General features: G+C 48.7%; 1 long non-coding RNA gene across 1 annotated transcript in view; it reads left to right on the top strand.

Annotated features, from left to right (window-relative positions):
- LOC144326270 (uncharacterized) overlaps window positions 1-14,567 on the top strand; it is a 188,092-nt gene that overhangs the window by 172,529 nt on the left and 996 nt on the right. The window lies entirely within an intron of this gene.

Genomic DNA, 14,567 nt, shown 5'->3' with positions numbered 1-14,567 from the left:
CTGGACAAGATTGCCCCAGGGATTTAAAAATTCCCCAACTTTATTTGGCACTGCCTTGGCAAAGGATCTAACAAGTTACCCCTCAATACCTGGAGAAAAGGTGGTTCTGCAATATGTAGATGACCTTATACTATCGGCAAAGGATTTTGATACCTGTAAAGAAGGGACAGAGGAACTGCTCCACTTGCTCTGGGAAGCTGGCTACCGAGTTTCCAATAATAATAATAATAATAATAATAATAATAATAATAATAATAATAATAATTATTTATTATTTATACCCCGCCCATCTGGCTGGGTTTCCCCAGCCACTCTGGGCGGCTTCCAAAAGAATATTAAAATACTGTGATACATCAAACATTAAAAGCTTCCCTAAACAGGGCTGCCTTCAGATGTCTTCTAAAAGTCTGGTAGTTGTTGTTCTCTTTGACATCTGGTGGGAGGGCGTTCCACAGGGAGGGCGCCACTACTGAGAAGGCCCTCTGCCTGGTTCCCTGTAACCTGGCTTCTCGCAGTGAGGGAACCGCCAGAAGGCCCTCGGTGCTGGACCTCAGTGTCCGGGTAGAACGATGGAGGTGGAGACGCTCCTTCAGGTATACTGGACCGAGGCCGTTTAGGGCTTTAAAGGTCAGCACCAACACTTTGAATTGTGCTCGGAAACGTACTGGGAGCCAATGTAGGTCTTTCAAGACCGGTGTTATATGGTCTCGGCGGCCGTTCCCAGTCACCAGTCTGGCACAGTTATGTTTAGAAAAGGTCAAATATTTGGGCTTTGACATCTCACACCAACAACGAGCATTGAGACCAGAGAGGAAAGAAGCTATTTGCCTTATCAAGGAACCTACCACAAGGAAACAACTCAGAGGATTCCTGGGAACAGCAGGGTTTTGTAGACTATGGATACCTGATTTCAGCAGTCTGGCCAAGCCCTTACATGAAAGCACTCGAGGTGCAGAAAAGGACCCATTCGTATGGGGACCTGAGCAGCAACAAGCCTTTTTAGTTATCAAACAACGACTTATGGAGGCCCCAGCCCTTGGACTGCCTAATTTGGAAAAACCCTTTCAGCTGTATGTACATGAACAGAATGGGATTGCAGCGGCAGTCCTGACCCAGAGATTAGGAAGTTGGAACCGTCCAGTAGCTTATTTGTCAAAACAATTGGACTCAGTAGCAAAAGGATGGCCTCCATGCCTAAGGGCAGTAGCGGCCACTGCAAGCCTTGTCAAAGAAGCTGATAAATTTACCTTCGGCCAGACGATGTATGTGAATGTACCTCATGCTGTTCTGACACTCATGGAATATAAGGGTAGTTATTGGCTAACGAACCCAAGGATGGCTAGATACCAAGGCCTATTGTGTGAAAATCCCAGGATTCATCTACGAGTAGTAAATATGCTCAATCCAGCAACTTTGCTGCCCCTACCAGAGGTAGATGATGAAGAATCACATGATTGTCTCCAAATAATGGATGAAGTTTATTCCAGTAGACCCGATCTGAAAGATGAACCATTGAAAAATCCAGATGTTGTATATTATACTGATGGTAGCAGTTACCTGCATGAAGGTGCCAGACGAGCAGGATATGCTGTGGTCACCAATGAGGAAGTTGTGGAAGCTGAAGCTTTGCCTGCTGGCACCTCAGCACAAAAAGCTGAACTTATAGGTTTAACTAGAGCTCTGCAATTGGCAGCCGGATGTAAGGCAAACATCTATACTGATTCTAAATATGCCTTCTTAACCCTGCATGCACATGGAGCTCTATGGAAAGAAAGAGGTCTAATCGGAGCCCACGGGAAGGCATTGAAATATGGACCTGAAGTAGAAATCCTGTTGGAAGCAGTATGGGCTCCAGAACAGATTGCTGTAATGCACTGCAAAGGTCATGGACGTGGAAGGGATCCAATAACCAGAGGAAATCATGCTGCTGACAAAGCAGCCCGAGAGGCAGCCCAAAAGCCTGTGGGAGGATTTATAGCAGCCCTCATACCAGAGGTAGTTCCAGAAGAAGTTAAACCTCACTATACCCCAGAAGAGAGGAAGTGGGCTGAACAGGAAGGAGCAGTTGTGAAGGACGGTTGGATGATCCTGCCGGACAATAGGATTTATGTACCTCATCACCTAGCAGGCACAATTGTAAGAAATTATCATGAATCTACTCACCTTGGCGGTACTGCAACCAGAGAGAGTCTCAGTCGGAAGTTGTATATTATTAACCTATCACAATTAGCAACTTGCATTTCACAGAAATGTGTTCTTTGTGCTAAAAACAATCCCAGGCAGGGACCGGTACAACCTCCTGGAATCCAACATGTGGGATATGTCCCCATGGAAAGCCTAATTGTGGACTTCACAGAGCTGGTCCCTTCTAAGGGATTCAAGTATCTCCTTGTGTTTGTAGATACTCTTACCGGATGGGTTGAAGCTTTTCCCACCCGAACTGAAAAGGCACGAGAGGTAACTAAGAGACTCCTCACTGAATTGATCCCGAGGTTTGGCTTACCTAGATGTATTGGAAGTGATAATGGGCCAGCATTCATTGATCAAGTAGTACAAGAAGTATGTCGAGTCCTACAAGTGAAATGGAGACTGCATGCAGCATATAGGCCTCAGAGTTCAGGCAAAACTGAAAGAATGAATCGGACTCTGAAAACCCAATTGGCAAAATTAACCCAGGAAACAGGATTGGGATGGGTAGATGTGTTACCCATAACACTGTTTCGTGTTCGGTGCGCACCCACAAAAAGACTTAAGTTGTCACCTTTTGAGCTCCTGTATGGGAGGCCGCCCTCCTTTGTTCAGGATATTCCAGCTGACCTTAAACAAATAGGAGACTATGTGACACAGGGACAAGTGCAATCTCTCTCCCGTGTTTTTGTTTCTCTTAACAGGTGGGTCCTCGAGCGCACGCCGTGCAGCATTGCCGAGCCGATTCATCAGTTCCAGGCTGGCGATAGCGTATGGGTGAAAGAGTGGAAACGAGATCCACTTGCACCTAAGTGGCGTGGACCTTACACCGTCTTGCTCTCTACTCCAACAGCGGTGAAGGTAGCTGAGGTGACCCCCTGGATTCATCACTCCCGTTTGAAGAAGTCCGAAGGCAGTTGGACGTGCAAAGGTGACCCCTCTAATCCTTTAAAACTGACTCTCTCCAAAAACCCCTGTATCTAGCCCTACGGGGAACGGGCTAGGTCACGGGCAACATTAGACGACCGGCCTGCTGCAGCCACAACCTGGAAGCTGGCTGACCTGCGCACGCCTGAAGCTTGAGGAGCGTCTAAACCAGCGATTGTGAACGGGAAGATTCTCTAATACAATTAATTGACTGCCCCCCCTTGTGGAACAATTATCAGAGATATTACTCATTGGGGATCCTTGGGATATATGTTTTGGTCTTGGTGGTTCCCCATTTCTGTCACTGGGGGAATTATATTGGGGCTAATAGTTTTATGCTATCACAATAAGGTAATCTTTTGTGGAAGGAATGCATATACTACACATCAACATGATTTTATTATTAATCCTGATCCCTTGGGAAGGGGAAGGGTCCTTGAATCTGACCAAATTTTCTAAATATGGATTCCGCCATGACCACAATATGTGGGTAGGCTTAGCTGAGATGGTAGCCAATGTTGCAAATAGGACCAATTGCCTTGTTTGCTCTCTTGGGCCAGATGATTCAGAGGGAGGTATGCCCTTATTACCGATACCATTAAATGCCATTGGTATGGTAAGCGAAATGCCACACCAAACAGAAGTACAGAATTTCCCCGGATGGAACTCAACTAAACCATTACGAGTTATACCTGTACAAGGGGAATTCTGTGTACATAAATCATCAGAGGCAGCTGATTCTACCATGATAGGCTCTTCTCATTGCCACTATACTTGGGATTATATTAAGAATAGTCAAACCTGGGCAAACGGTACTACCTATCAAACTCGGAATACCTTGCCCTGTGCACCTCCTTTTATTCATGCATGGAAAATGGTGTGGAATATAACTGTGACAGAAAAAGGCAATCTAACGTACTGCACTGTGAACTCTATACCCCTTTTGATATTTCGCCTTATGCACTCCACATACCAAAACCCTCAGACCCGATGGTTGTGGTGGATATGTGGAGAATGGGCATACAAGAAACTCCCTTCCAAATGGAGTGGGACTTGTTTCCTGGGATGGGTATTACCACCAATGTGGATTATGCCCACTAGTTCAGCTAAGCGAACACGAAGAAACGCTGATATTTCTCATATAGCAGGAGGAAGTACCCAAAGTTGGAGCGATACTGATGATTGGCCACCAGAACGCATTATAGCCTATTATGATCCTGCCTCCTGGAATCCTGGTGAGCTCATACAAGGGGCACGGGATCCTATTTATAATCTAAACAGAATAATTCGATTGCAAGCAGTAGTGGAACTGGTAACCAATGCAACGGCCCAGAGTTTGAGACTTATTGCACAACAGTTGGATGAAAGTAGAGCCGCCATTTTGCAGCTGAAAATGGGAATGGATTATGTACTTGCCAGGCAGGGAGGCCTATGTGGAGTCTTGAACTTGACAGGGAATGCCTGTTGCTTTAACATTTCTGATAATGGTGAGGCAATCCGTGTGTTGGCCACAAAGATGGAGAGTATAGCACATGTCCCAGTACAAACATGGGAAGGATGGGATATGGGATGGCTCACCAATTGGTTACCTAATGTTGCGGGACTCAAAGGGATACTATTGTCTTGCTTGTTTTTCTTGACGGTCGTAATAATGGTTTTATGTATGGTGCCATGTATCATTTCATGTTTTAGAAGTACAATTAGCAAGATGATTTCGAATGAAACTCTACCTCATATCATGGCCCTATACAGAGCTTTACCTCAGGAATATGATGAAGGTCAAGCTATCAAGGACACTTGGTATGAAGGTCCTTGAGCTTCAAAGGGGGGAATGAGGCATCTGAATATAGACGGTATTTTTAATCAAGGCTTATATTGGCTTATATTTTGATCAGGTTCCTAAATTCTAAAAATGGGCTTAAATTCACAAATGTTTCATGCCAGGCAGAAGACCAGCTGCCTAAGTACTTTGGCAAGATGTTTATCCTCCTGGACAAGGGGCCCCCCTGATTTATAGCAGAAAACAATTCCCAAAGTCGTAAAAAGGGAATTACAGGCTGAGAACAAGGTTACACAGATCCTACATAATTAAGAGTTGGTAAATAGTAAAATAAAACCATTAAACTTGAGCCACAGGGCAAAAGGCCAAGAGCAAATGGAAGAGAAAACAACTGGCTGGAGAAGGGGGAGAGGCTTTTTTTCCTATTTTATTTTGAGGCTGTAAACTGTTCCTTCCTTTTACTTTAAGGAGGTTTATTATTCTAAAAAGCTATCTATGATAATGTATGAAATATGCTGGCTTAAATGTAATTATGCAAAGGATCTAGAAAGAAAGAAAAGTTTAATTCTTATTTCATAGAGTCATATTGCTGTAGGAGACCAGAGGGCAAAACGAGCCCAGCCCCCCTGCCAGACAAGAGACGCCATCGAAGCACTCCTGACAAATGGTTGTCAGGCCTTTGTTTAAAGACCTCCAAAAAGGAGATCTTTCATTGATGATGCATGAGAATGTGAACCCAAGGTCTCTGACATCTGTTCAAGATAAAAATTTAAAATTATTAACCATCTGTTTTGGAGGGCAATAGGGCAAGGAGGGCAAGAGGTGAGCTGGTAATTAAGGATCCTTGTTGAGACAAATGTAAGATATATGACTACTTATTTGTCATTTATAGATAGAAGAATATATAGCTTTTTGTATCCCATAAAAGGCAATAGGAAATGGGTGTATCTTTTACGATTGGTTCTAGCGGGCAGCCAATAGGAATTTCAACCAGGCTGATTGGACAGAGGCAGCCAAAGGAGGAGCAAGGGAGCTGGGCTGAGGGAATATAAGTGCTGGCCATAATGGCAGGAGGCCAGGCCAGAGCTTGGTAACCATATACCACTGTGCTTCTCATTTATTTGTCTGACAAATAAATTATTATTTTAATTTCTCTATTGCTGCGTTGAATATTTCATTCCAGCTAAGCGTTAACCACAAGCAGGGTGCTACAAGACTTGTGAGTTTAGGAGCTAGTCTGCAAGGGTGAAAATCTAATGGAGGATTCCATTGTTGAATTAACCAAGCAAGGGTCATAGTTGCCACCTATGTACCTTGTGGTTGCTCTGTGCCAGAGGGCAAATGAGGGTGGGCCTCCTCCCTCGCCTGGCTGGGAATGAGAAAGGAAAAGGTCAGAGTTGTGTGAGAGAGCTGGGCTGGAAGTTGGCAGAAGTCACAGAGAGAGAGAGATGCCTGATTTCTTCTGGATTCGAAGGCTGTAACTGGAAGAAGCAAGACCTTCTGGGGCGTTAATGCTGTGAGCCTCTCCATCTTTGGCTCAGGTTGTATATGTGTGTGAATAAACCATATATCATAAAGACACCACAGTCTCCGCTGAGCCTCATTCCAGGGAAACTTGCTCTAACAACCTCACTAATGCAGCCCCTTCAATCCTTTATTCTAGTTCCCCTTTCCATGCCGTACCATACAAGGCTTTGCCAGTATTTTCAGGGTCATCTTCCACCACAATTTAGGGTTGCCATATGTCTGGGGAAACCCGGACATGTCCTCTTTTGGGGGGCCAACATGCCTATCTGGGCGATTTTTTACATTTTAAAGGAAATGTCCAGCTTGAGGGGGAGTTGTTGGGGTCTCGGGCTCAGGTGGCTCGGGAGTGGGCTGCTCTGCCCGTCATGGCCCCTGCCAGCCCGAGTTGGGGAAAGGGGCATGGCAGTGGCGACCCCGCACACCTCTTTTCCCAGCTCGGGCTGGCAGTGCCTCAGGCTGTCCTCTTTTTTTGCTCTTGTACCTTCGTTTTCAAACAGCTTAGTTCTTGAACGTTTTGGCTCCCGGAACTGATTCCATTCAACTTCCAAGGTACGACTGTAATCAAAATCAAAACAACAACCACCCAGTAACCCACAATTGGATGGCTGGCCCCATTGGGTTTTGGAATTATGGAGGGATGAAAAACTTACCGCATTCCACTTTCTCTACACTATGCGTGTACCCCTGACCGTGTCCTCCCTTACTCATTTCCCCCCTAAACTAGAAAGCCCCAAATGTTTTAGCTTCTCATCTGGGAGTTGCTCCAGCCCCTTGATAATTTTGGTTGCCCTCTGCTGAACATTCCTGCCCCCCACCCCAAGATCTGCCTTCAACTGCAAACGTGGCAGACAATGCCTTCCCTGCAGTTGCACTGCCAAAAAAGTTCAGTTTTACTTTTAAGGACAGGAAATTCTCCTGCAGGCCATCTGTGCTAAAGAGAGGGTGCAGATATAAGTCTCCTTCTTTTGGACCACCCAATTTGCATAAAAATAAGACAAGATTAAAAGTGTTGAGTTTTCCCCACCCCATGGAAAAGGAGCAAATGAAAAATCCTCTCCTGAGCTGTGGCTGCTACTTCCTGAGCATGAGAGATGAAAAGGGCCTGTATGGATTTGGCAAAGTCAGCATTCAGAGTTCGAGAATCACACTTGGCTCATGACCAAGGGTGTCCAAAAATAGCAAAAGCCAAACTTTTGGCTCAGAGTTGAAATGCTGACGTTCCTCTTCTCTCTGGCCTGCTGGTCAGCGGATGCCTTGACCAAGACCTGGTTGTCTAACTTTAGACCTTTCGCCTACACCTGCTGTTCTGGGCTATGAAACAAGAGCAGCAATTCAGCCCTTGGCTCACTGCAAATCATGTGTGCAAACACAGAACCTGGCTTTGGGCTGCTTTGCCTCTGACTTACTTTGCAACATCCTCTCCCTCCAGAGGAATCTTGCTTTGAACAAAAGTAACCCACAGTGGAACGGGACGCGGGTGGCGCTGTGGGTAAAACCTCAGCGCCTAGGACTTGCCAATCGCATGGTCGGCGGTTCGAATCCCCACGGCGGGGTGAGCTCCCGTCGTTCGGTCCCAGCTCCTGCCCACCTAGCAGTTTGAAAGCACCCTTAAGTGCAAGTAGATAAATAGGTACCGCTTTATAGTGGGAAGGTAAATGGAATTCCGTGTGCTGCTCTGGTGCCGGCTCGCCAGAGCAGCTTTGTCACGCTGGCCACGTGACCCGGAAGTGTCTGCGGACAGCGCTGGCTCCCGGCCTCTAGAGTGAGATGAGCGCACAACCCTAGAGTCTGTCAAGACTGGCCCGTACGGGCAGGGGTATCTTTACCTTTACCTTTTTAACCCACAGTGGAGGATCAACTTCACTTTATAATCCCTGCCCCTCCCCCACTCCACCCCACATATGGGGAAAATAATACTGTTATAACTGATCTCTCCTGAGGATCCCTTGCTGTTATTCTGTGAGGTCCAAAGCTTTTCGTGACTCCACCAAGCCCCAAACAATGTGGTCCTTAAAAAAATATATGCCTTCACCCGCTTTTAAACTTCAGTGGCACTTACTTTGACATGTTAACCATGAATCAGTGTGGCCCTCAGCCTGAAATGGGATTAGCTATCGCTGGTCTGCCCCTTAACTCAGAAGTTGCTGGATCCACATTTCAAAGCCTGCCTTAAGACAGTAAAGCATATTTTTCTACAGCTGAGGTGGGGAATCTGTGTCCCTCCAGATTTTGCTGGTCTCCAATGCCCATCACCATCATGACCAATGGTCTGGGGGTTATAGGATCTGGAGTCCAGAAACACCTGGAGGGCCTGAGCTTGAAATTAGGAGTGTCAGTTTTTCACTCTGGGCCCGTGACCTTCTGAACAAAGGGACAGTCTCTGCAACAGCGCTCCAATACTGAAATGAAAAATATGGCATGTCAAACAATAGCTTGGGATCACACATCTGCTCTGGAAGTCCTAAGGCCAGATGTGTGGGAGCTGTTTGGGCTTATTCACTGATCAGAGAAAGGAGTTCTGGGCACATCATTTTTTAAAAAAAGCATTCCCTTCTTTTCCTTTTTTAATTTATGCAAGTGGGTTCTGAAACAAAACATTGCAACTTGGCGAGTACTTATGCCCAAGGCCAGCCTAAGAGATTTTGCTGCCTGAGGGAAAGGACAAAATGCACTGAGGTCAGCTGGGTTGTTAGAAAGGTAGCGGGCAAGGCACGTGACAGCTCTCTTCTCCCACAGAAGCCGCCTAGTCAGGAGGAGGAGCTGAGGAGAATACTTTGCTGATAAATCTCATGGTAGTAATGTGCCCAGATAATTAACATTTTATGTACAAGTATGAAATTGGTATTGTTTAAACAGTTGAACAAAAATATATATTTCCTAATAACATCAACTCTGATTTGGACCTATTTATAGTATATCCTGAGATTTTGCCAAGACGTCTATATTTTGCATTATTCTCCAGACATGCCTGGAGTTGTTCAGTGACCATCTGTTCAATCACCTTGCCCAGGAATGGAAAGTTTGAGACTGGACAATAATTGGACATAATGGCCAGGTCCAAATATGTCTTTTTAATAAGCAGTTGAACAATCACTTCTTCAGGTGGTAGGTGTCACTCGTTCAAGTCTGTCCACATCCTCAGAGGCAACAGGTTGTAATGGATCGCATCCAACACTACCCAGTGGCGTAGTGGGCTGCGGGGGCACAGGGGCAGTTGCCCCAGGCACAAAATTGTTAGTGCTGCCTCAATACAGCTGCACGCTTCCATCACTGGGGTCCGATGACAACGGCTTGTCCATGCGATCAGGCAAGTGACCTCTCCAGACAATGGGGTGGCTCTTCTTTTCTTATCTCTGTGGCTGTGATCCCCTGGGTGATGTGGATGCCATTAGGCAGTCGAATGCGCATGCATACTCCATCTGTTTCTCTCCCTCCTACCCCCTCCTCCACGTGGCCCCGGGAACTGGCAAGCCATACTATGTCTCTGACTAGGCAGAGCTCTGGCACCCTCCTACCTTGGTAGAGTCTACCTCTTTCCAAACCTGAGCAATTTTATCTGCAAAAAAACTCATGACAGGAGTCATTACAGGAGATCTTGGACTCTGTATCAGACCCTGATGGCAAAGGTGCTTCTGTTAGACTATGAACCACCTGAAAGAGTCTCCTGGTACTGTTTTCACCAACAGATCCAGCTACAATGGTCCTCCTCACCGTCGCTATCGCCACTTGGTAGGCTCGACGTTGAGCTTTAACCCGTGTTTGGTCTCATTTGAAGTGGGTTTTTCACCACCAGCTCTTTAGCTGTCTCAGTAATTTTTTCATCACCCTCAGCCCCAGGGGTAGAACCACAGGGTCATCCAAGTGCCATGCCATTGGAGAGGGTGCTTTTTAAGGTTTGTGGAGCAGCACCCTCTTATTCCCCACCACCAAATGTGCTTTCCATGTGTTTGGCCGCCGTCTATCGGGTCGCCCCAGATGAATTTGCTATTAGAAGGAGGCATGTGAAGCCATAATCCTGGAAAGAGATTCTGGAGAGAAGCACTCGACCCAATTTTAGCCTTTGATTCTGTGAGAGGCGCGCAGTGCTTGGTCTTACTAGCTGCAGCTCAACTTTAACTATGTTTACAGCAGAGGAGCAAGTCCTGGAGGGCTGGCTTCCTATTCTGCCTCTATGGGTGAGTTGGCATTGATGAGGAAAATTCTGGGGTGTGAGGCTACTCAACAGCCCAGCTCGTTGGGCAGAGCCCGCGGGTACTTGCGGTCAGAAATGAAGGAGATTCCAGCCACAAATTGGAGCAAAACAGCGGTCAGGAGACCAAGATCTTTTTTTGTTGCGCAACAGGTTCCCACAGGAGTAAGAACCCCGAACATGGGGTGACGTTGACTTTTAAAACTTCCCACATTGCGTACAGACCCAATCGCCTTCTCAATCGCTGGTCCAGGAATCAGCGTGTTTTAACATGAGTAGAATGTACAGTGGTACCCCGCAACACGAATGCCTCGCAAGACGGAAAACCCGCAAGACGAAAGGGTTTTCTGTTTTGGAGGCGCTTCGCAAGACGAATTTCCCTATGGGCTTGCATCGCAAGACGAAAGCCCATAGGGAAATGCTGGCGGTCGGGAGCAAAGACTTTCGCCCACAGCCGGCCTTCAGAAGAGGACCTCTTCTGAAGGCCGGCGGGGGGCAAAAGTCTTTGCTCCCCCCCGCCTGCCTTCCCCCCGCCTGCCCCGGGCGATCTTAAAATGCTGGCGGGCGGGAGCGAAGCGTTCGCTGCCGACCCCCAGCATTTTAAAATCTCCAAGGGACAGCAGAGAAGTCTCTGTCCCGAGGAGATTTTAAAATGCTGGGGGTCGGGAGGGAAGCGCTGCCGACCCCCCAGCATTTTAAAATCTCCCCGTGTCCAGGGGAGGTTTTAAAATGCTGGGGGTCGGGAGCGAAGCGTTCGCTGCCGACCCCAGCATTTTAAAATCTCCAAGGGACAGCAGAGAAGTCTCTGTCCCGAGGAGATTTTAAAATGCTGGGGGTCGGGAGGGAAGCGCTGCCGACCCCCAGCATTTTAAAATCTCCAAGGGACAGCAGAGAAGTCTCTGTCCCGAGGAGATTTTAAAATGCTGGGGGTCGGGAGGGAAGCGCTGCCGACCCCCAGCATTTTAAAATCTCCCCGTGTCCAGGGGAGGTTTTAAAATGCTGGGGGTCGGGAGCGAAGCGTTCGCTGCCGACCCCAGCATTTTAAAATCTCCAAGGGACAGCAGAGAAGTCTCTGTCCCGAGGAGATTTTAAAATGCTGGGGGGTCGGGAGGGAAGCGCTGCCGACCCCCAGCATTTTAAAATCTCCAAGGGACAGCAGAGAAGTCTCTGTCCCGAGGAGATTTTAAAATGCTGGGGGTCGGGAGGGAAGCGCTGCCGACCCCCAGCATTTTAAAATCTCCAAGGGACAGCAGAGAAGTCTCTGTCCCGAGGAGATTTTAAAATGCTGGGGGTCGGGAGGGAAGCGCTGCCGACCCCCAGCATTTTAAAATCTCCAAGGGACAGCAGAGAAGTCTCTGTCCCGAGGAGATTTTAAAATGCTGGGGGTCGGGAGGGAAGCGCTGCCGACCCCCAGCATTTTAAAATCTCCCCGTGTCCCGGGAAGGTTTTAAAATGCTGGGGGTCGGGAGCGAAGCGTTCGCTGCCGACCCCAGCATTTTAAAATCTCCAAGGGACAGCAGAGAAGTCTCTGTCCCGAGGAGATTTTAAAATGCTGGGGGTCGGGAGGGAAGCGCTGCCGACCCCCAGCATTTTAAAATCTCCCCGTGTCCCGGGAAGGTTTTAAAATGCTGGGGGTCGGGAGCGAAGCGCTGCCGACCCCCAGCATTTTTAAATCTCCCCGGGACATGGGGAGATTTTAAAATGCTGGGGTCGGCAGTGAACGCTTCGCTCCCGACCCCCAGCATTTTAAAACCTTCCCGGGACACGGGGAGATTTTAAAATGCTGGGGTCGGCAGCGCTTCGCTCCCGACCCCCAGCATTTTAAAACGCTGTTCCGAAGCGGGGAGGGGGGGCGGGAAGACCTGCCCCAGCCGCCCCACTTCGGAACGCTGTTCCGAAGCGGGGAGGGGGGGCGGGAAGACCTGCCCCAGCCGCCCCACTTCGGAACGCTGTTCCGAAGCGGGGAGGGGGGGCGGGGACACCTGCCCCAGCCGCCCCACTTCGGAACGCTGTTCCGAAGCGGGGAGGGGGGGCGGGGACACCTGCCCCAGCCGCCCCACTTCGGAACGCTGTTCCGAAGCGGGGAGGGGGGGCGGGAAGACCTGCCCCAGCCGCCCCACTTCGGAACGCTGTTCCGAAGCGGGGAGGGGGGGCGGGAAGACCTGCCCCAGCCGCCCCACTTCGGAACGCTGTTCCGAAGCGGGGCGGGGGGCGGGAACACCTTCTGAAGGCGGGCAGGGGGCGAAAGTCTTTGTCCCCCCTGCCTGCCTTCCCAGGGGCTTTTAAATCGCCCCGGACAGCGGAGAAGTCCTCCGCTGTCGGGGCGATTTTAAAATGCCGCCCGCCAGCATTTTAAGATCGCCGGGACAGCGGAGAAGTCCTCCGCTGTCCCAGGGTTTTTTAAAATGCTGGGGGTGGGAAGAAAAGCCCTTGTCCCCCCCCCCCCCCCAGCCTTCAGAAGAGGTCCGGGGACAGACTGTCCCCGGACCTGGTCTGAAGGCGGTTTCCCTAGGAACGCATTAATTGATTTTCAATGCATTCCTATGGGAAACCGTGCATCGCAAGACGAAAAAACCGCAAGACGAAGAGACTTGCGGAACGAATTAATTTCGTCTTGCGAGGCACCACTGTATCCTCTCACTCAAAATGCATCTCTGGGTTATTTGTGGGGCATAGGAATCTGGGCTGGGACAAACTTCCTCTACATGTGACTAAAGGTGGGTGTGGCCTCACCTGTGCAGGTAACGACAAAAGCACAGGGCAGGGCAGCCATCTCTCTCTCTTTCACCACATGCATCGAAGAAGCAACATCTGCTTAGCCAAAGATGCCCTCTTGGCCTCCAGCCAAGAGAGGACAAAGGGACTGTCTTCTTATGGAATAGTTTTCAAGTGTATGTTACTTTTCTAGGCTAAGTCTGCCTTCTGGGATCCGATTGTGAACAGAATGCGAGTAAACTCTTTTTATACTTTTATGGAAGACTGTGTCGTGTCTTATCTTTTATGAGGGAATAAGGGGGAAATACCAGAACAGTTATTATAGAGGCTTTAGCGAGCCTGAGCAAACGCATCCGCTGCAAATTTTAGAAGAGGGGAATGTTACTCTGCTAAATTGTGGAACTTGTTAACACAAGTTGGATAAGGATATAATCAGACAATATATCCTCTCCTGCATCCCTGAACATCCCCACAGGTCTGAGGGACGGTGGACAGGCCATAGGCAAACATGTCCAGACTTCTCACTCAGTACAAGCTTAACACAGGCAAACATGTCCAGGCACCTCTTAAGTAAAGCTAAAGGTAAAGGGAGCTCTGACCATTAGGTCCAGTCGTGACCGACTCGGGGTTGCAGCGCTCATCTCGCTTTATTGGCCAAGGGAGCCGGCGTGAAGCTTCCGGGTCATGTGGCCAGCAGGACTAAGCCGCTTCTGGCGAACCAGAGCTGCGCACGGAAACGCCGTTTACCTTCCCGCCGGAGCGGCACTTGGACGTGCTTTCAAACTGCTAGGTTGGCAGGAGCAGGGACTGAGCAACGGGAGCTCAGCCCGTCGCGGGGATTCGAACTGCCGACCTTCTGATCGGCAAGCCCTAGGCTCTGTGGTTTAGACCGCAGCGCCACCCACGTCCCTCCTGCACATCCATACCCTGGTGCAAGTCTGGGGATGGGCACTAGAGGCCGCTATCCGCTAAGCGCTATTGGCTAGCTGTCCAAATCCGATGCTTTTGATTGGTCTATACGCAGTAGTATGTAAATACAGAGTTCATCCCCAAGTCCCCGTTCATATTGATACGCTTTCATACCAGAAAGAGGGAAGCAGGGTCTTTTATTCATAAATAAAGATGTGGTGCTTGGTGCGACAGGGGAAGGAAAGGGCTTTCTCGAGCTCATTGTCTCGCGCCCTAGCTATGTGGAGGAGTTTCTGGGGAAGGCGAGATCCGTAGCGAATTTCCCCCTCGGAA

The sequence above is a fragment of the Podarcis muralis genome, chromosome W (assembly GCF_964188315.1).
Source record: "Podarcis muralis chromosome W, rPodMur119.hap1.1, whole genome shotgun sequence".
Lineage (NCBI taxonomy): Eukaryota > Metazoa > Chordata > Lepidosauria > Squamata > Lacertidae > Podarcis > Podarcis muralis.
Note: the sequence above shows the minus strand (reverse complement) of the source record. Positions and strands in the feature narration are given on the sequence as shown.